Source organism: Chiloscyllium plagiosum, chromosome 16 (assembly GCF_004010195.1).
Source record: "Chiloscyllium plagiosum isolate BGI_BamShark_2017 chromosome 16, ASM401019v2, whole genome shotgun sequence".
NCBI classification, from domain to species: Eukaryota; Metazoa; Chordata; class Chondrichthyes; order Orectolobiformes; family Hemiscylliidae; genus Chiloscyllium; species Chiloscyllium plagiosum.
This window is the reverse complement of record NC_057725.1, coordinates 13178593-13200044: the sequence shown is the minus strand read 5'-3', so window position 1 is coordinate 13200044 and position 21452 is coordinate 13178593. Positions and strand designations below refer to the sequence as shown.

The window sequence follows — 21452 nt, the reverse complement described above, 5'->3', positions numbered from 1 at the left end:
TCACCTTCATCCCCACCCCCATCCACCTATTGTACTCTTTGCGACCTTCTCCCCAGTCCCACCCCATTCCCATTTATCTCTCCATCCTGGAGGCTTCCTGCCTCCATTCCTGATGAAGGGCTTTTGCCCGAAACGTCGATTTTCCTGCTCCTTGGATGCTGCTTAACCTGCTGTGCTTTTCCAGCACCACTCTAACCTAGATTTTGCCTAGATTGTTAATTGTATGAGTTAGAGCCATAAAGGATCTGCTTCAGAACCTACTTCTGACCTCTGCGATTTTCCTTGCATTATCTCAGTCGCCATCTCCAGTATTTTCTCTACAATTATCTCCACGGCCATTGGTTAGGTAGGCTGGTTCAGAGTGTGATGGCCAGTGATCTGGTAAGACTGTGCAGAGCACGGTGGCCAGTGATCGGATAGACTTGCGCAGAGTGGGATGGCCATTGGTCAGCTAGGCCGTACAGAGCAGGACAGCCATTGGTCAGGATGGCCATTGCTTAGGTAGGTCTGACTGGAGCGGGAAGGCTATTGGTCAGATGGGCCTGTGCAGAGTGGGACGGCCTGCGGTCAGGCAGGCTTATGCAGAGCAGATGGCCATTGGTCAGGCATGTCTATGCGGAGTGAGGTGGCTATTGGTCAGGTAGGCCTATCCGGAGGGGGATGGCCATTGGTTAGGTAGGTCTGTCTGGAGCAGATAGCCATTGGTCAGGAGTGGGGTGGCCATTGGCCAGGTAGGCCTGTGCAGAGCGAAACGGCCAGCAGTCAATAGGCTGGAGTGGAGCAGGATGGCTAGTGGTCAGTGGGCTGGAGTGGTGTGGGACAGCTAGTGGTCAGTGGGCTTGAGAGTGTGGGACAGCCAGTGGTCAGTGGGCTGGAGTAGTGTGGGACAGCCGGTGGTCAGTGGGCTTGAGGGTGTGGGACAGCCAGTGGTCAGTGGGCTGGAGTGGAGGGGGACAGGCAGTGGTCAATGGGCTGGAGTGAAGCAGGATGGCCAGTGGTCAATGGGCTGGAGTGGAGCGGGATGGCCAGTGGTCAGTGGGCTGGTGTGGTGCGGGATGGCCAGTGGTCAGTGGGCTGGTGTAGCACAGGACAGCCAGCAGTCATTGGTCTGGCATGGAGTGGGACTGCCAGTGGTTAGTGGGCTGGAGTGGAGTGGGACAGGCAGCAGTCAGGGCACTGGAGTAGAGTGGGAAGGGGAGTGGTCAGTGGGCTGGAGTGGGGTGGGAAGGGGAGCGGTCAGTGGACTGGAGTGGAGTGGGGAGGGAAGTGGTCAGTGTGCTGGAGTGGAGTGGGGAATGGTCAGTGAGCTAGAGTGGAGTGGGAAGGGGAGTGGTCAGTGGGCTGGCATGGAGTGGGATGGGCAGTGGTCCCATTAGTTTAAATGGTGCTGCTATTACATGATTTTTTTAATAACACTGGATTGCACGAGAATGGAACTACTGTGTTATAGTAAGACTGACTGTATTTCTTTTTCTTCCTAATTTACACTATGGAGAACTATAATGTAGAACTTCTAACTTTTCTGTTTACTTCTCTATTTTTGTACAACCAATTTTAGAACCTAAAATTTGTACCTAGATACTTGTATCGAAGATGGAACCATCAGTGACAACATTGTACACATTTCACTGTACTCCTGTACTTTATACTTGAGGTACACATGACAATGTACCTAATTCTAATTTTAATTTCCTGCTAACCTCAGACCAATGTTTGTACCTGGAAACAAAATGGCTATTTACCTGATATACTGCCTTTAACTTTGCGATCATACAACAATGTTCATTGTAACACTCAATTTGGAAAACAACAATCCATATTTTGCATTGGAATCTTACTCTCAAAGTTGCCCGTTGTATAGTTTATTGTTACACTCAACGTTAAAATACACATTAATGTGAAAAATACCTTTTGGAACTGTTGGCTCAGGAACACCACCACGATCTAGAATGTCCCTTGGATTTCTCAAATGCTATGTTTCTGCCAACTTATTGTTGGATTAACACTTGCCCACTGTGGAAAATATGAAACTTGTTCACAATTAGTTACAAAGTGGTGCAGGAAAGTGACTTGGAAATTGATCACCATGCATATTATCAGTGAGAAAAGAGATTTAAAGTAAAGAAAAGCCAAACATTTTCTAAAATATCGAATTGATGAGTATAAAACATTAAAAACATATTTTGGAAGCTAGCTACAATTGTTTTAGAGATCATTACTCACTTTGTGTCCATGTACAATTTGTCCGTGTAACCTTCCAGCCACTCTACTGTTTAAGAAGATTGGTGGGATAAAATCCCAGTTAATGCCTCAGAATTCTTCCCAATTAACCAGAATGATCTTTTAACCGTGGCTATTAGCAGTTAAATATAGCAGGCCATGATACATATTTGTTTGGATTGAAAAACACTTGGAACAAACCAAGCAAGAATGACAAGCAGCCACTTTACGTAAATAATTATGAAAAGAGGGCTTGTTTATTGTATACTGTTTGGCTTAATTTTTATTTAATTTAGGTTTGTTCTAATTAGCCTGGGGGAACATTGCAAGCAAGACTGAAGGATCATATAAACAGGAGGACAAGTAAAATGATTAACTACTATTTCAGCCAGCATCACTTCCTATTTATATATTTTAGAAATGAATTGAATAAATCAGACAATGGAATGAAATAAAATAGAAAATGTTGATCATACACAGCAAATATGTCATTATATAGACAGAGAAATAAAACGCATTTATGTAGCACCTTTAAAGCAGCATATATTCAAAGCATCGCACATAGCTTTGGTGTGTAGTCACTCGTAATCTAAAAACACAAGACAATTTTCACACAACAGGTTGATAATAATCAGATCTTACATCTATAGGAACAAAAACTGCTGGAAAAACTCAGCAGGACTGGCAGCACCTGTGGAGAGAAAGCAGAGTTAACATTCCCTGTGCACTGGAATCCAAACGTTAACTCTGCTTTTTCTCCACAGATGCTGCCAGACCTGCTGAGTTTTTCCAGCAGTTTTTGTTCCTATAGATGTAAGATCTGATTATTATCAACCTGTTGTGTGAAAATTGTCTTGTGTTTTTAGATTACGAGTGACTACACACCAAAGCTATGCGCGATACTTTGAATATATGCTGCTTTAAAGGTGCTACATAAATGTGTTTTATTTCTCTGTCTATATAATGACATACTTGCTGTGTATGATCAATATTTTCTATTTTTATTTCATTCCATTGTCTGATTTATTCAATTCATTTTCTAAAATATATAAATAGGAAGTGATGCTGGCTGAAATAGTCGTTAATCATTTTACTTGTCCTCCTGTTTATATGATCCTTCAGTCTTGCTTGCAATGTTCCCCCAGGCTAATTAGAGTAGAAGGCAGAGTTAACATTCCCTGTGCACTGGAATCCAAACATTAACTCTGCTTTTTCTCCACAGATGCTGCCAGACCTGCTGAGTTTTTCCAGCACTTTCTGATTTTATTTGATTTCCAGCATCCGCAGTTGGGGTTAGAAAATAAATATTGATCAGAATCCTCTAACTGAAGAGCAAGGACACGATATAAATAGCAGAATTCCTTCCCAAACGGCAATGTGGGTCAATCCACAGCAAGTGGACCTCAACGATTCAAGGCAGCTCACCCCCACCTTCTCAAGGGCAGATAGGGCTGGCCTGTTAATCCTGGCCAGCCAGCAACGCTCATGTCCCACAAATGAATTTTTAAAATTGTTTCTGTTGTACTGCTCTTTTACAGATGGTGACACTCAACAGTTCAACCAGGTTTCAACTCCTCGCCTTCTGTATGTCAGCAATTAGGAATGTGTTACCACTACCAGTCGATGGAAAAAATAAATGACGTAAGTCAGAATTATTTGCATCAACTTTCACATTGAAATTCTTCCCGAATCTGCCTCCGTGTTTATTTTTGAATACTGTTGTTTGATCTCATTTTAATTTTCTATGTAAATCTCTGCACGTTCTTTCTTTGTTTCTTTCTGCCAGCCTCCCCCATTTCCTTTTGTTCACTGTCTGCCTTCCACTGCAGAGAGGAAATACGAGACAACAAGTTCTGTTCTCGGCCGGACTACAGAAACAGCCCAGCACTTTAATGCGAATGCTGAAGATCACGTGGATCTGCTCAGAAGCTGATGACAGTCTGGAGGAGTTTGACAGCTGGGGAAGTTGCAAAGACATCTGGAGTAAGGATTTGGGCAGAGGCCTCAAAGGTTGAGGGGATCTTTACTACCCACGGCAGCACAGCTTGAAAGGCCTGGGTTTAAGTTGGGGCTTTGTGCTTTATTGGAACTTCTGCTGAATCTGAATGCCTGCACTTTTTGAACCTCTGACCTTGACTGTTTATATTTGCAAATGCTTTGTTCCCACCCAACTGTACATTTGCCTGGAGGAGTTTAATTAAAGGATGCTGCATTGTACAGTGTGCTGTAAATGATTTAATCCAAAAAGCATTTACTGTAAATCATCTTTATCAAGTCCCCATTTACTCCTTAGTTATATCCAAGAGGTTTGACAGCCAAGCTGAATTCTGAAGCTGAACTGACCCAGATAAAGGGGGTGTTTCTGATAAACTGATACACAAAATCATCTAGTCTGGGTTTGTTGGTTTCCTTAATAAGCAATAGTGAATTTATCTGGAGGCCCAAATATGCAAGGGCTTAGCAGTTAATGTTCTGTTAATAACATAAACAGCTGTGACTTTCTGGAGAAACCTGAGGGTGACCTGATGAAGATCTTTAAGATAATAAAGTGGTGGATGTAGAGAATATTTGTCCAGGTATGATGGTGGGGGTGGGGTGGGAATGTTACTGGGGAGACCCAGTCTGAAAGCCATAATTACAAGGTAGTAATAAATTCAGCAAGAAATTCACAAGATATTCCTTTGTATAAACAGTGCTTACAATATGTAATAGTTCAGATAATTAACATACTTCAATTTATAAGGCCATCAGATGGAGGAGCAGCATTAGGCCATTCAGCCCATTAATTCTCTGCCATTCAATGAGTTCAAGGCTGATCTGATATTTCTCAACTCCACTTTCCTACCTTTTCACCCATAACCAGTGATTCTCATACTGAGTAAAAACGTCTATCTCAGCCTTAAGTATTCTTAATGACACAGCCTTGACAACCCTCTTACAGACTCTGAGAGAAGGAATTTCTCCTCATCCTGGTTCTAACTAGGTGACTCCTTACTCTGACATTCTTCTACTGGGGGAAACAACCTCTCTGTATCTCCCTGTTAAGCCCCATAAGAATCTTGATTGTTTCAATACGATGACATCTCATGCCTCTAAATATCCACAGCAAACTTTGTTTTAACTGGATCCTTATCAACTACACTCTTGATAAACCGGCAACAATTATACACCTCAAATACTGCGATCCACTGCAATGTCTGAGTATTTATGCTGTATATAACATAGAACAGTGATGTGTATACCCCTGCATTATGTTTCAATTACTTAATCTATGTTTTAACATTGATTTTAGGATGTGCGTCGATGTTTTTACATGGAGTTTTTTTGAGGAATGTTGATGTGTCAAAGCCTCACTTGGTGACAGTTTACTGCAGTTACACGTAACCTCTCGACAATCCAGTGTATCTGACCAACCGGCACATTTCTGGTCCCATAAAGTTTGCTGTGGATAGTTTGAGTGAGTGGGGAAAACTTTGCAGACAGAGTTTAAATTAGAAAACTGAGAGACCACCTACATTGGCAGAGAGGAATCAAAAGCCGACCTATTACTAAATGGAGACTCCAAAAAATATCCAGCAAAGAGGAATCTGGGAGTCGTGCATGGAAAGCAAGGAGCTAGCAAGTGTTGCAAGTAATTAGGAAGGCAAATAAATGTGACTTTCTGTAGAAACCTGAGGGTGACCTGATGAAGATCTTTAAGATAATAAAGTGGTGGATGCAGAGAATATTTGTCCAGGTATGATGATGGGGGTGGGGTGGGAATGTTACTGAGGAGACCTGGTCTGGGGGTATGGGGCTGGGCACACATATATTGCATGTCCCTACTTGCCCTCGAGAAGATGGTGGTGAGCTGTCTTCTTGAACCGCTGCAGTTCACCTGCTGTGGGTTGACTCACAATGTCCTTATGGAAGGAATTCCAGGACTTTAATCCAGTAACATTGAAGGAACGACAATATATTTCCAAGTCAGGATGGTGAGTGGCTTGTAGAATGTAGTGATTGATATGAGGCTAGCCAAGTGGACCTCATAGAATATGATTTCCCTGATTGGGGGCTGCTAACCTGGTCCAAACAGGTAGTCCTGGCTGACAGATATAAAAAGAAATGTCCCCCTCTTCCGCGGTTACGTTAGGGCCCGGGTGTCCTTGGAGAAGGAGCACGCGGTGTCCACCAACACCCTGGAGTTGTTCAGGGAGAGGTGGGCACCGCAGGGAGTGGAGTGCATTATTTCCCCCTCCAACTCTATTTTGATTTAATCCCTGCCCTCTCCTTCACTGTTTGATCATACAGCATTGCCCTTTTGTGAAGGGCACTGCTTGTCACTGGCCACTCGGGTGTTTTCCTATCTTCCTGGTGGTGGAAATTGAGTAACGATTCATACACCTTGTGTCTCTCACTGTGTCTCACACCTGCACACACACACCATGGGTGCTGGGAAAAAATAAATAAATAAAAGGAAATGTCAAGGTTCCATTTGCTCTAGGAGGCAGCAGTGAGCGAGCTGGGTCTGTATCATGTACTATGCACTTGTAAATAAAGGCTGGCCTGGTGATGGGATACAGACCTCTGTGGAGTTATTTCAGAGCGGAACATTGCAGATGGTGGTTTTCCCATGTATTTGCTCCCTCATCCTTATAGATGGAAACCTTCCTTGGCAACAGAATCCTGACTGTGAAATTCAGGTGTACATGGGTGGAACCTGCTTATTGAGGCCTCTTTGGAGTTAGTTCAGTTAACCAAGGATCCTTCAAGGGACTATTGCGAGGCATCTCACAAAACAACACAATCTTATTTTGTCTTTTTGAAAATAGTCCTGAGCTCTTTCTGTCATATGCCACCAGCACCATCCTGGGGAGCGTTACCTAGTTGTTAATTACGAAGAGAACCTGTAATCCTCCAGTTTTTTTGATAAAAGAACATTGACCGGAAACATTTTTGATTCCAGGATTGTGGAATAATTAATCTTGCATTTAGCCTCTTGGCTCCATCATAATTCTAATTTCCCACCACAGTCAGGCAGATGGTCTCTTTATATAAAACCACAAACACAAAGCGAGTTTTGTAAGCGACAAGAAGTCTTTAATAACTGACTTAGCAGAGAAGCCTCTAACACAAATACAGCTCTTGTTCCAAGTGATTTGTCTGGGGCAGCTTTCGTATTTCAATAGAATCTGAAAAGTCATAACTTCAATTTAAATTTTTTTATGAATCTTTGATCTTCAGTCATTCCGGCTGAGGAGAGAGGGTGCATTATTTCCACTGTTAGTCTTCTATGGATTTTTATTTTCTAATTTTAAGACTTACTTAAGAGTTCTTCAGTGCAGTCACCATAACGATGTGAATGGCAATCAGTAATGTTATTGTACCAACAATTAGCGCACATTAATTTCTCTTTCCACTGTTTCAACAGAGATACCACGTTTAGCCGAGGTTGGGATTTGGGAATCCTTTCACCCAGTTTGGAAGGGGACACCTTTTTCTTGATCTGTGATTTCTATCTGCAGGGTCAGGGCTAGCAGGGAGACAGTTGGGGGGAGTGCAGGTTGGGGCCAAGTATATGCAAGGAGTTGGGGTGGGTAGATGGAGGCAGAAAAGATGGTACAGTGAAGAAAGAGGCTGGAAGAGGATTGAGAGAAGAAGAAGGCTACAAGAAGGGTGGTTGGAGGCTGAGGCTACAAGATGGCTGTGAGGGAAGTTGAGGCTGCAAGTGGAGTTTGCAGCAGAAGCTGTTCATTGTGTTTGTGAATGAGGATTTATTGAAATACAGCAGCTAGCGCTATAAAAGGGAACATGGCTTGTTTCTCTCATGCAATCCAGTGCTACTGAGACTCTAATGGAAGTCCACTCAAGACTTCTGAAGACATTCAGATTAGATATCCCATGCAGAAATGCAGAGCTCCGTCTGCATAGGGTAAAGGTAGGAACAAAGTATCATAGTAATTGCCATTCTCAGAATATTCAGCCCCTCTTAGCACTTTATAAAATGGATGTCAACCACACTGAGCACTTTTTAAAATCTGGCCTAACTTTAAACAGTATTATTTCCAGAGCTTGTCATCAAAACAATGATATATTGCATCAACTGAAAATCTAACATTCTGGAACTAGCTTGAGAAGGGGTAAATACAGCCAAATGCAAATGCAAAAAAAGAATTTGAAAAATATCCTTACAGTATTTGGGAATAAACAATTTCTTTGCACCAGAGATAGTTGGCCAATCTCAGATTGAACCAAAAACATTATTGTAGTATTAACAGAGGTGAACATAATGGAGTAACTCTCCACAACTTGTGACCATACAAAACCAAGTTAAATAATATTTGGCAAAAAAACAAAGAATTGTGGATGCTGGAAATTAGAAACAAAAACAAATTGCTGGAAAAGCTCAGTAGATCTGGTAGCATCTGTGAGGAGAGAAACGGAGTTTTGAGTCCATTACCTCTTCATCAGAACTCTTCGTGACTTCTTCAGTTTTGAAGAAATATCATTTTGGGCTCAAAATCTTAACTCTGTTACTCTCTCTGTAGAGGTTGCCAGGCCGACTGAGTTTTTCCAGCATTCTCTGTGTTCGTTTCGGCTGTCCATCTCGAATATTGAATTTTAAGTTCCAATTTTAAGTTTAAATGTGGCAAGTAAATAAAAAATTTTAAAAGCATGGATAAAATATTACATGGGCTGGATTTTTCTGAGTCACCTGATGAAGGGGTTGCACTCTGAAAGCTTGTGATTACAAATAAACCTGTTGGACTATAACCTGGTGTCATGTGACTTCTGACTTTGTCCACTCCAGTCCAACACTGGCACCTCCACATCATGGATTTTACTGGCCACCGTGAAGGGGAGGGGTGGCAGACTGGTTGTAAAGTTGGGGATAATGAACAGGGATAGGGAATGATGCCTATCCCTGTCCCGGCCTAGAGAGATGCAGGATGGTAGGGTTATGGGGGCATTGGTTTGCCATGTGGGGAAGAACAAAGTGTGGGTTGCCATCATGGGTGTGGATTATCCCCGATGCTTCCAGAACACCCCCTGAATTGTGTCCCCCACCCTCCTTCCTACCTTTTAAGTAGTTCCTTTTCAAAAAGAACACCTTGCCCTTTCTTATCTACCCCTATATTGGCATGAACTGTGTTGCATTAGAACCAAACACAATTGACCATCAATTCACTATTTAAAAATGGCAGGAGCACTGTTGATGTTCGCACCAGCCTGGTGCAGAGTCACACCACTACTTTACATGCCCACAAACTGCCAAAAACACATCATGTGCGGGGTGGGGAGGGGTATATAAAATCTAGCCCCTTTTTTTAATCACAGCAGAAAATATGCTGAACAAACTGTGTGTCTGATCTCAATCAGTGATTTCTGTTCAATTTTGGAGAGTGAATGGAAAAGTTTAATTGACTTTTTCGAATAACTTCACATGTTATGATTATCTTTACTTTGGCAAAGACGGCTGCTCTAAATCAGCACAAGCAAATAATGACTGAAGTCTTGGAGTACTGTGTTTCATTTTGCACTTTACTGATTTTTATGCAAGTAGTTTTAATTAAAATTTAAGTTTAGTGATCTCAGTCTGCAAATCTAATGGGCTGAGACACAATTATTGCCAAACAATCCCTCTGTGGGTTACTAGAGTCATACGGTCATAAAGTCAGAGAAGCAAACAGCACGGAAATAGACCCTTCGGTCCAATTCGTCCAGGTATCCCAAACTAAACTAGTCACATTAGCCTGCCTTTTGTCCATATCATTTTTGAAAAATGTTTAACAAAAAGACAGTTGTACTAAAAGTACGTATCCACAGTAATTTGGGGCTATGATGTGTGCTCTGAAATGACCCAGCATGCCACTCAAAACCTTTCCTATCCATTTACCCATCCAAATGTCTTTTAAATATTGTAATTGTATCCACCTTAGCATTTCCTCTAGCTGCTCATTCTGTCCACACACTACCCTCTGTGAGACAAAGTTGCCCCTCAGGTCCCTTTTAAATCTTCCTCCTCTCAACTTAAACTTATGCTGTCTAGTTTAGGACTCCCCTTGGAAAGAGACCTTAGATTTTCACCTTATCTACGCTCCTCATGATTTTATAAACCTCTGTAAATGTCTCACTGCAGTGAAAAAAGTCCCAGCCTATCCAACATCTTTTTATAACAGAAACCCTCCAGTCCTGGCAACATCCTTATAAATCTTTTCTGCACCCTTTCTAGTTTAACAACATCCTTCTTATAGTTTGGATGTGCGTGAAACACTGTTAAAGCCAAGACAGTGATCCTTACTTTTCTATAGTCTTAAGTAGAATGTGGGTGTCATTCGCAGGGCCAATGTTGTCGATTGTCTTTGAAGTGAGTGGCATGCTGGGTCATTTCAGAGCACACATCACAGCCCCAAATTACTATGGATACGTACTTTTAGTACAACTGTCTTTTTGTTAAACATTTTTCAAAAATGAAATACAAGCCAACGATGATCAGTAATGTTTGGAGCATTTATAATTATTCCATAATTATGGAGAGCTTCGAGAGGTTAGTCCAGCTGACCAAATTGCCATGATCCTTTGGGATTCACCTACCAGCGCAACAGGTGTATGGCAGATACCTTCTCCCTGGCCCGACACTCATCCCTGCAGCATCTGGATATCAAGGATACCTGTATCAGGCTTCTACTCATTGACTACAGCTCTGCTGTAAATACATAATTCCAAACAAACAGGTCTCTAGACTCTGCGACCTCTCCGCCCTCTGCAACTGGGATCCTTGACTTGCTGAACCATAGACTACAATCAGTAAGAATAGGTGAGAACACCTCCAACATCATAATCCTCAATACCAATGCTGTATATTCAGTCCCCTTCTATATTCCTTATACAGTCACAACTGTGCAGCCACATTCAGTCCCAACTCCACTTACAAGTTTGCTTATGACACCACTGCTGTTGGTCGAATTTCAAATAACAACGAGACAGAATACAGGAAAGGGATAAAGTGCTTAGCAGCACGGTGTAAAGACAGCAATCTCTCCCTCAACATCAGCAAAACAAAAGAGCTGGTCATCAACTTCAGGAAACTGAGTGGAGGGCACACCCCTGTCTGCATCAATGGTGCTGACGTGGAGATGGTCAAGAGCATCACACTCCTGGGAGTGATGATCGCTAACAATCTGTCCTCGCCCACCCACATTGACACAACAGGCAAGAAAGCACAATGCTTCTACTTCCTCAAGAGACTAAGGAAATTTGGCATGTCCACAAAGACCCTTACCAGTTTTTATAGATAGACCTTAGAAAGCATCCTATCTGGATGCATCATAGTGTGATTTGGCAACTGCTCTTCTCAAGACTGCAGGAACTACAGAAAGTTGTGAAAACAACCCAGTCCGTCACCAGCTTTCCATCCATTGGCTCCATCTATACTTCCTGCTGCCTTAGGAAAGCAACCAGCCTAAACAAAGACCCTTCCTAGCCCGGTTATACCCTCTTCTACACTCTTCTGTCGGGCAGAAGATATAAAAGCTTGAAGACATGTCTGAACAGATTCAAGAACAGCTTCTTCCCTGCTGTTATCAGACTTTTGAACTGACCTCTCAAGTGTTAATTCGTCTCTCTCTCTGCACCTTCTCTGTGGCTGTAATATTTTATTCTGCACCCTGTTCTGCTATCCTGATGCACTTTGTATGGCATGATCTGCCTGTATAACACACAAAACAACACATGTGACAATAATAAATCAAACTACAATTCTGGGTGGATTATATTCTAAGAGACCATGGAATGTCACACCTGGAGGGTATTTAGACAGACACCCATCAAAGGAAGAGATGCAATGAAAATACTGAACTATACTCACCTGTGGTTGCAAAAATAATGGATACTGATTTCTACCTTAGCATAAACCACTACCTATGTCTTATTTCCCAGATTCTGTACATGTTGTGGTTGAAGAAGAAGAGTTCTGGACAATATGTGTCTTGTGTTTTCCCCTTCCAGAATACACAGGACAAAGGGTTGAGAAAGCCTTGTGTTAATTTAATCTCGCTGTAATGAACTGAGGTTAAGATGCATTAAACAAAGAAGAGCAGCCAGTTTCTCCGAACCTCAGCCAGGAATATGACGAATTGGAGAATCCTATCCAGAATCACCATGAATTAGTGGCCTTCACCGTGAAAGCAGTCAAAATAACAGTTAGGAGTCAATTACATTGCTATGGGTCTGTGGACCAGACCAGGTAAGTATGTCAGTTATCCTTCCTTAAAGGACATTAGCAAAGTAGATTGTTAATGACAATTGATAAAAATTCTACAATTCTGATTTTAATTCCAGATTTTTAAAGATCAATTGAGTTTAAATTTACAATTTAAATTTGAAACCATGTGCTCTTGACCATTAGCCTTGGTTGCTGGCTTGATGCTACCACCACGCCAAAACTGGTTGAGAGCAGAGGCAGCTATTCGTTACAAAATAAAAATGTTTTCCTGTCTTATTATCTATTGTATGGGTTTGTGTATCTTCATATTAATAAAAGAAAAGTGCTGTCGATACCAGAAATCTGACATAAAAACAGAAAGAAGCTCAGCACTTCTGGCAATATCTGTGCAGGGAGGAACAGTATGAACACTTCAAGTTACATCAGGTACAACACTAGCATCCACTCACAATGTTGAAAATTGCCCAGGTATGTCTTGTACATAGAAAAAGCAGGACAAATATAACTCGGGCAATTACTATCCCAATAGTCTACTCTCGATCATCAGTAAAGGAAGGTGTCATCAACAGTGCAATCAAGCAGCATCTGCTCACGTATAACCTGCTCAGTGATGTTCAGTTTCCGCCAGAGCCACTCAGCTCCTGACCTCATTCCAGCCTTGGTTCAAATATGGACAAAAGAGGTGAATTTCAGAGGTGAGAGTGACAGCCCTTGATATCAAACTTGCATTCGACTATGTGTGGCATCAAGAAGCTTGAGCAAAACTGGAGTCAATGGGAATTGTGGTTGTTGTCCCAGCTCTAGGACATCTCTGCAGGAGTTCCTCAGGGTAGTGTCCTCAGCCCAACCATTTTCAGCTGCTTCATCAATGACCTTCCCTCCATCATAAGGTCAAAAGTAGGAATGTTCAATGATGAATGCACAATGTGCAGGACTATTCGTGATATATACCTCATATGTCCAAATACAATGGGACATGGACAATGTCTAGGCTAACACTTGTGCCTCACAAATGCCAGGCAATGACCATCTCCAATCAAGAGACAATCTAACCACTGCCCCTTGACAATCAATCATCCCATCACTGAATCTAACATTTTAAACATCCTGGAGGTTATCATGAATAAGAAACTGAACTGGACTTGCTACATACTGGTTCCAAGAGCAGATAAGAGGGTGGGAATACTGCAGCGAGTAACTCACCTCCTGACTCCCCAAAGGTTGTCTGCAAATACAAAGCAAAAGTGGGGAGTATGATGGAATACTCCCCACTGCCTGGATGGGAGCTGCTCCAACAACACTCAAGAAGCATGTGGTTTCAACATCCGTGAGTGAATGATCATGACAAAAAAATCACTTGCAATGTACAGCTCATGAAAATATCCAAATGTAATCCCATTAAAAGAATGAAATTGACAATGTTTGAAGCAGTTCTCAGAGCCATCTGGGAAGTATGATTTGTGATTCGGAGGCCATTCTTTTTGATGAACTGGGGAATTGCCCTCAGGCCTTGTCATGCTGTTTGAGGTGAAATAGCCTCATTATTACAGCTCATGGCAAATAACAATCAAAGCATTCGAGTTTCAAACACAAGCTTTTTTGAATGAAGTCCTCAAAACAAGGCTCTCCAGAAAAGCAAGTATAAATACAAATTTGATTTCAATAAGAAAAAACATGACTGTGATTAATTCATTTACTGTACTTGGTCAAATGCTCTCTTTGTTCCCATTTCCCTTTAGATTACGTTATATTCCAGCAGTTGGACAGACTGATTTCATACAAAAATGCAGGACTCATTGCCCTCTAACACTTCATTACACCCAAGTTCACAAACAGATTAAATATCAGAGTAAAAGTTAAAACGATAGTAACAAAGTTAAGATACTGTTTCATACATGTTACTATGCAGTTCATTTCAGGCAACTCTGACATAGTGTAGATATGAGTGCACAGCCATTGCTGCTTTGATGTTGTCTATGTCAGATTCTACCTTCTGTCTTGTGTTCAGCAACAAATGCCAAGGTCTTCCAGCAAACAGACCCCATATTGAATGGGAATAGAAGGTGAGGGCACTGGTGACAACCTTCACTGCGAGTGTGATGAACATGAAGACAGAGGCAGAGCTGTGAGGGCAAAGAACTGAGCGTGCAACTGCTTACAAGATTACAGACAGGTATTGAAGTAAACTGGGACTTGCATAATTTTCTTGATGTGCTTCATAGAATCGCTACAGTGTGGAAGCAGGGCAATTGATCCATCCAGTTCACAGGACCATCTGAAGAGCTTCCCATTCAGGCCCACCCCTCCCCTCCCCTTGTAGCTCTGCATTTTGCATGGCTAATCCACCTAGCCTGTACACATCTGGACACTATGGTCAATTTAGTATGGCCAATTCACCTAACCTTAGCTGCAGAATTTAAGTGGGGAACTATCATGGCAGCTTGAATGAACTGAAGATACTGTCTTTGCACTTTCCTTTTACTGATGTAAAACATCCTTAAATACTCTGGAAGGAAGTTCGCTTACTGAACTAATCTGAGATTTGCAATTCTGCATGCAGAAAGAACCAATATGCAGATATAGAAAATCCTAGAAAAACTCAGCAGAACTGGCAACATCAGTGGAGAGAGAAGCAAAGTCTTGTGTTTAGAAGACTCCTTTTCAAAAGAAGAGACATAGTGAACAGTTTTTCACTCACTGTTGTGACATGGACATCAGTGGCTGGGACTAGCATTTATTTCCCATCTCTAGTTGGCCTTGAGAAGGTGATGGTGAGCTGCCCTTTTGCCCACAATGCCATTAAGGAGGGAATTCTAGCCACACAAAAGGAATGGCAATAATTTACAAATCAGGATGGTGAGTGGCTTGGAATGGAGTCTGAAGGTGATGGTGTTCCTATGTATCTGCTGCCTTGTCTTTCTAGATGGAAATGGTCATGTGTTTGGAAGGTACTGTCCGAGGATCTTCTGTGAACTTCTGCAGTGCATCTTATAGATAGTACACGCTGCTGTTACTGAGTGTTATTGGTGGAGGGAGTGGATGTTTGTGGATGTGGTACCAATCAAGCAGGCTGCTTTGTTCTGGATGGTTTCAAGCCTCTTGCATGTTGTGGGAGCTACACTCATCCAGGCAAGTGGGAGTATTCCATCATACTCCTGACTTGTGCCTTGTAGATGATGGACAGGAGGTGAACTAATCATTGGAGAAGTGTCCCAATCCTTGAAATTGACATCTTTCACCATAATGTACACCAACTTCCCCAATACATAGAATAAATTGTCACTAAGAGTTCATCGAAATTCAGTGGTGAGCATTTTATTGATGGGGTGATGGAATTTATATCTTTCTACTCTGGAATAGCTGAAAATTAGCAAACTCTTCCAGTTGTGGAACTGTAACAGTCAAAATAAGGAATACAATATAGGTTTCTGAACAGTTACCCAGGATATGCTGTAATCATTAAATCTACATGCATTACAAAATCAGATGCAAAATCCCATGATATAACATGTAGCATTAACTGAAATGTTCAAGTTCCCTGTTCAAGGGGTAACTCTGACTGGGAGCATTTTGCTGTTTGCTTGGGACTGCCATACTTAGAAAATAGGAGAGGGAGTAGGCCCTTCAAGTCTGCTCCGTCATTCAATGTGATCATGGCTGATCATCCAACTCTGAGGAATCCCTTCCCACTTTCGTCCCGGATGCATTGAGTCATTTAGTCCTGAGAATGATATTTGATCTTCTTGAAAACATTTAATGCTTTGGCTTCCAACACTTCCTGTGGCAGAGAATTACAAAGGCTCACCACTCTCAGGGTGAAGAAATTTCTCCTGATCTCAGCACTATCAAGCATATCCTCAAGTACAGATCCCTGGTTCTGGACTTCTTGGTCATTATGTTCTTCACCACTTGCTACGCCTGTATGCCAATCCTTATTCCAACCTTACAACAACTCTGTGCTCTGCTAGTTAATATACTGTCAGAAGATGAGGGGTGACATTATAGAAGTTTATGAAATCATGAGGGACATGGATAGGGTGAATAGTCAAGGTCTTTTCCTAGTATAGGGAAGTCCAGAACTTGAAGGTTTAGGCTGAGAAAGGAAAAAATTTAAAAGGAGCCTAAGGGATAACTTTTTCACACAGTGTGGATCGTGTTTGGAATGAGCTGCCAGAGAAGGTGATGGGAGGCTGGTACAATTACAAGATTAAAAAGGCACCTGGATGGGTACATGAATAGGAAGGATTTAGAGGGATTTGGGCCAAATGCTGGCAAATGAGACTTAATTTAGAATATCTGGTCGGCATGGACGAGTTGGGCCAAAGGGTCTGTTTCCATGCTATACAGCTCTATAACTATACTACCTTGATCACAATGGGCCACCACAGAAATGAGGCAGGGGAAGGTGAGAGGGTGATAGAATTGTGGTAATTACCATGAGATTGAGACTTGGCAAGGTAGTCTTCAGGTCAGTATTTGTAAGGGGAGGCATAGAGTGAAGAATAGCTGGGAATGGGGCAATGTAGGAGGAGTGTCATCCACATTCAGGAACATCCTTGCTTCAAGATGGGAATGGGGGGTGGGGGTGCAATGAAAGCCCACTTTTGGCATGCTCATGTGTGAGGGTGTGTTTGGGTAAGGTGGGCAGGGTCATGTAGCTGGGTTGGGTGTGGTCTTGGGAAGGTGTGAAGTGTGTGGGGATATTGATGAGCTACTGGGAAAGGGATATGAGTATGTGGGGCTTCACTGGCACATTCAGGCTGTATTGGAAACCATTGGCCAAGGGGCACTCACTGTCCCCTTCCACCTTGCTGGCAACTGGAAGTATGCACTGGGGAAGAAAATGACTGTAAGGAGTCTTAGAGGGGGCAAGGTAAATTATTTGATCTGTGGGGGAGGGGACTGCAGCAAACATTGAGCATAGGGCTTTTAAAGGGAAAGGAAAGTGATCACAGACCCCTGTTCGTATAGTACACAGGTTCACAAGCTGCCTAGTGCCTGCCCATCATACAGTATTGACCCACTCTCTATAAGAAATAATCCCGGCACAGACACTGCTGGACAATTCTAACTGCGACACCTTTGTGCACAGAGAGGGAGCTAAATGTCAGAAGTGTTGAACAAGGAGGGGTAGCAGTGTTATCTTCACTCAAGACCATGTGTACACATTATTCCCCCTGCTTCCAGTATGCCCTCAGAACAAACCTCCATCCAGGGAGCATCTTCTGTGACCAGGGACATGCTGCCAGATGGTGTGAAAATGTATTGAGCACCCACCCAGAAAGAGTCACAAACACCTAACCAGGAACATTTACACAGAAAGTCATGTATGAGTCTTTCTCACCTGTACCACCAGAATGCCCTCAAATATGTTTTCTTCTTTCTTTCCCTCGCACTGCATCTCAGTGTACTCCCTGACTCTGGAGCAGGGCTGGAGGGAGCCTGCTCAGAAGAAGACCCCATTGGCTTTGGATAATTCGGGGCGTTTGTGTTTGTTTGGGGGATGGGCCTGACTATGCCGAATGCCATCTTACCCGAGACAGGTTCACCCTCCTCAGTTTGACCTTCCAATGTCGGAGGAGGGTGGGCAGGGTAGAGAAACAGGGCCTGGTCACCTCTGGATGGGAAAGTGTGGAGCTGAGCAAGGGGCCTGCTCTCAACCAGTTGTCCGAATGCCAGTGGCCTGGGGTGCTTCTTCTTTGGCCACTGTGGAGTGAAGGTGCTGACAAGATTGTGGGCCCAAACCCTCTGTGGCTTTGGTTCCCCCTGAGATGGCAGTATCTGAGCTGGTGTAGGGCGCAGGAGGCAGCTTTATCAGTGCTTTATTTGAGGCTTTGATATTCCCGTCCTCAGAAGTTGAGGCTTCTGGTAGAGTTGGGAGTTTCTCTGCAGTGGTCATGGGAAGCTAAAGCAATCTGCAAAATCAAAGGGAGAGAGGGTGTCATGGCCAAGTGGTTAGAAGTGGTGTACAATGATTGAGATGATTTTGCTAAGATGCGGGAGAGAAAAATCTCATTAGGCCCCATAATGAAAAATCCTCTAAAAACTCAAACAGAAAATTTAGCCAGAAAAAAATTAAGATATATCCCCAAGTTTCAGAAATCTTTAATTATTTAACTTCCTGAGTCACAAAACAACCTAAAGTAAACACAAATCCAATGGAAGTGCACAAAACCCACTCACTCCAAAGCCAGGCCTCAAAACTGTTTTCAAAGAAGTCGCCATGGCTATGGAAAGTTATATAAAATCCACAGTTTACATCATGGATGCCAGATTAGGGTATGATTTGGAGATGCCAGTGTTGGATTAAAGTGTACAATGTTAAAAATCACACAACACCAGGTTTTAGTCCAACAGGTATAATTGGAAGCACTAGCTTTCGGAGCGCTGCTCCTTCATCAGGTGGTTATGGACCATAATCAGGTGTTGTGTGATTTTTAAGATTAAGGCACACAATTGTTTGCTCATAAACGTCTAGGTGTAAGCAACTTGTATTCACAATCCGAAAATTATCCAGACATGGGGTTTCCAACCTCAAATTAAAATAAAATAAATATAAATTTAATTGAAAAGGCCCCCCCCCCTCACTTAGCCTTTTAATCTTACCTGACTTCTCACATGCTGAAGAATTGATTTAAAGATATTTATCAAAAATCATGCCCCTTGCAGAATCTCTAGCCATACGTTCCTGCGCACACACTTTGCTCCTCTAGTGCATTCCTCTCTTAATAGCTATCCTTCTAGTCACTTACCTTTCAATATGAATGTGAAATGTTATCAGATAATTGCATTCGGGCACTGTATCTTTAATTCAATGCCAAATGGAGGGATGAAGATGGTCAGGTCTACATCAATGAAGTTGAGGTGGAGAGGGTTGGGAATGTCAAGTTCCTAGGGGTGACGAGAACCAACAATCTGTCCTGGACCTCCCACGTCGGTCAAGAATGCACAACAAAGCCTCTTCTTCCTCAGAAGGCTAAAGAAATTCAGCATATCCATACGGACCCTTGCCAACCTTTCTGGATGCCCCATAGAAAGCATTCTACCTGGGTGCATCATGGCTTGATATGGTAACTGCTCTGCCCAGGATCGTAAGAAGCTACAGAGAGCTGTGAACATAGCCCAGACCATCACAGAAGCCAAGCTCCCATCCATGGACTCAACCTACATATCACAATGCAGCCAACATTATCAAATACCCTTCCCTTTATAATACCTTCTGACCTCTTCTATCAGGTAGAAGATACAGAAGCTTAAACACATATACCAACAGGTTCAAGAACAGCTTTTTCCCTGCTATTATTAGACACCTGAATGGACGTCTAATTTCAAATCTAATATTGACTTTGTTTTTCTGCACCTCCTCAGCAGCTGCAAGCTTGTACGCGTCACTCTGTCTAAACATGATGTGTATGTCCTTGATCTGTCTGTACTGCTCACAAAACAAAGATTTTCACTGTACTTAGGTACATGTGACAACAATAAATCAAACCAAATCAAAAAGGTCACCTACTTTGAATTCTACCTAATATCAAACCTGAGTAATTTTGTTATTATCAGATTAGAGTCCAGGTTTAAAAAAAACACCCCTAAAAACAAAGGTAGGAGCAGTTGACCAAACTTAATCCTCCAAGACAATTGGACAGAAAAAAGAGAGGGGGCTGCAGAGAGACAAAAGACTTGGTCTGATGGAATCAGCAGAGAGAAGGTGACCATAATTCTCTGCAGGCTACCAAGTGGAATGTGGGAGGGAGGAATGGTTTCTGGTTGAAGAAATGCAACATTTAGCAGTCTCGGGTCTCTTAGATTTGCTGTGGTGAAGCTGAAAGAAGTAATGGTCAGAGTCACTGGGCTGGGCCTTACTGTTAGTAATCGATTTGGTAATTCTCCATATTGAGGGAAGTGCTTTTCAATAATCACTTGACAGTACAATTTGGCAATACCAGGAGAGATTACTGAATTGGAAGTTAAATTTTCTGCAACTTAGAGCATTAGTTACTTTGATTTGATTTGACGTATTACTGTCACATGTTATTGATATACGGTGAAAAGTATTGTTTTGCATGCTATCCAGGCAAATCATACCTTATATAAATAAATCAGGGTAATAGAACAGAATGCAGAATATAATGTTATGTTACAGAGAAGATGCAGGGAAAGATCAACTCTCATAATGAGATGTCCATTCAAACGTCTGGTAACAGCAGGGAAGAAGTTATTCTTGAATCTATTGGTACGTGTTTTCACATTTTTGGTATCTTCTGTCTGACAGAAAAAGGTATACTTACTAGGTAATGTTCTGTCAATGCTGCTTTTAGTGGGTTTGTTACAGTAAAAGTCTTAACATATCGCATTTTGTACAATTTATTTTAGTTAAGGTCACTGAGTTTCAACTCCCTTGTCTAAAATTATGGGTCTCGAAGAGGTTTGTAACATTTAATTACCTTGAATTTTTTTCAAAATTCCCTCCACTTTGCCACCTCCCTTTCGGTTTTTAAAAACCTTTAATCCTTCTTTTGGTGACGCTGACAATTCTATAATCTCAGCAACTACCTTCCTGTGATACACTCTGAGATATATTCCCTCAACTTGAGGAATGAGAAGAAATCTAAGTTGTTATGATTCAGTCAACCACATTAGACAATAATGTTTATCCTGAATAGACTTTTAACTAAGGGACAAATTGCATACACATGTTCACCATACATCTGAGATTTTTGTGACTTTTATTGAACCTCACAAACACTTTGGCCTCATGTGAGTGGATTTTGATCTAAGCTGAAAAGTTCAGCCATGCTCAGAATGTTTAACAAGTGAGGCGTGAGTTTTAGAAGTTGCAACATTACTTACGTTAATTGAAAATACTTTATGCAATGAATGTTAGAAATGGCTAAGCTGCAACCACATGAAAATGCTAATGTTTGGCTTCTCAAACCACATGTCAATATAAACCAGTTTGCTACTAGAATTATAATAATGTACTTTGCAGACTGAACAGCTATTGCCATAGGCACATATATCCAATATG

The 21452-nt window shown here is 42.1% G+C and overlaps 1 long non-coding RNA gene across 2 annotated transcripts; it reads left to right on the top strand.

Annotated features, from left to right (window-relative positions):
* Positions 1-3540: 3540 nt before the first annotated feature.
* On the top strand, positions 3541-4435 carry LOC122558029. Of its 2 annotated transcripts, none has more exons than XR_006314007.1 (2): positions 3541-3861; positions 4050-4435. It is a non-coding gene; the product is annotated as an uncharacterized LOC122558029 (long non-coding RNA). The 2 variants fall into 2 exon arrangements; XR_006314006.1 differs by having other exon boundaries at positions 4007-4435.
* The last annotated feature ends 17017 nt before the right edge of the window (positions 4436-21452 follow it).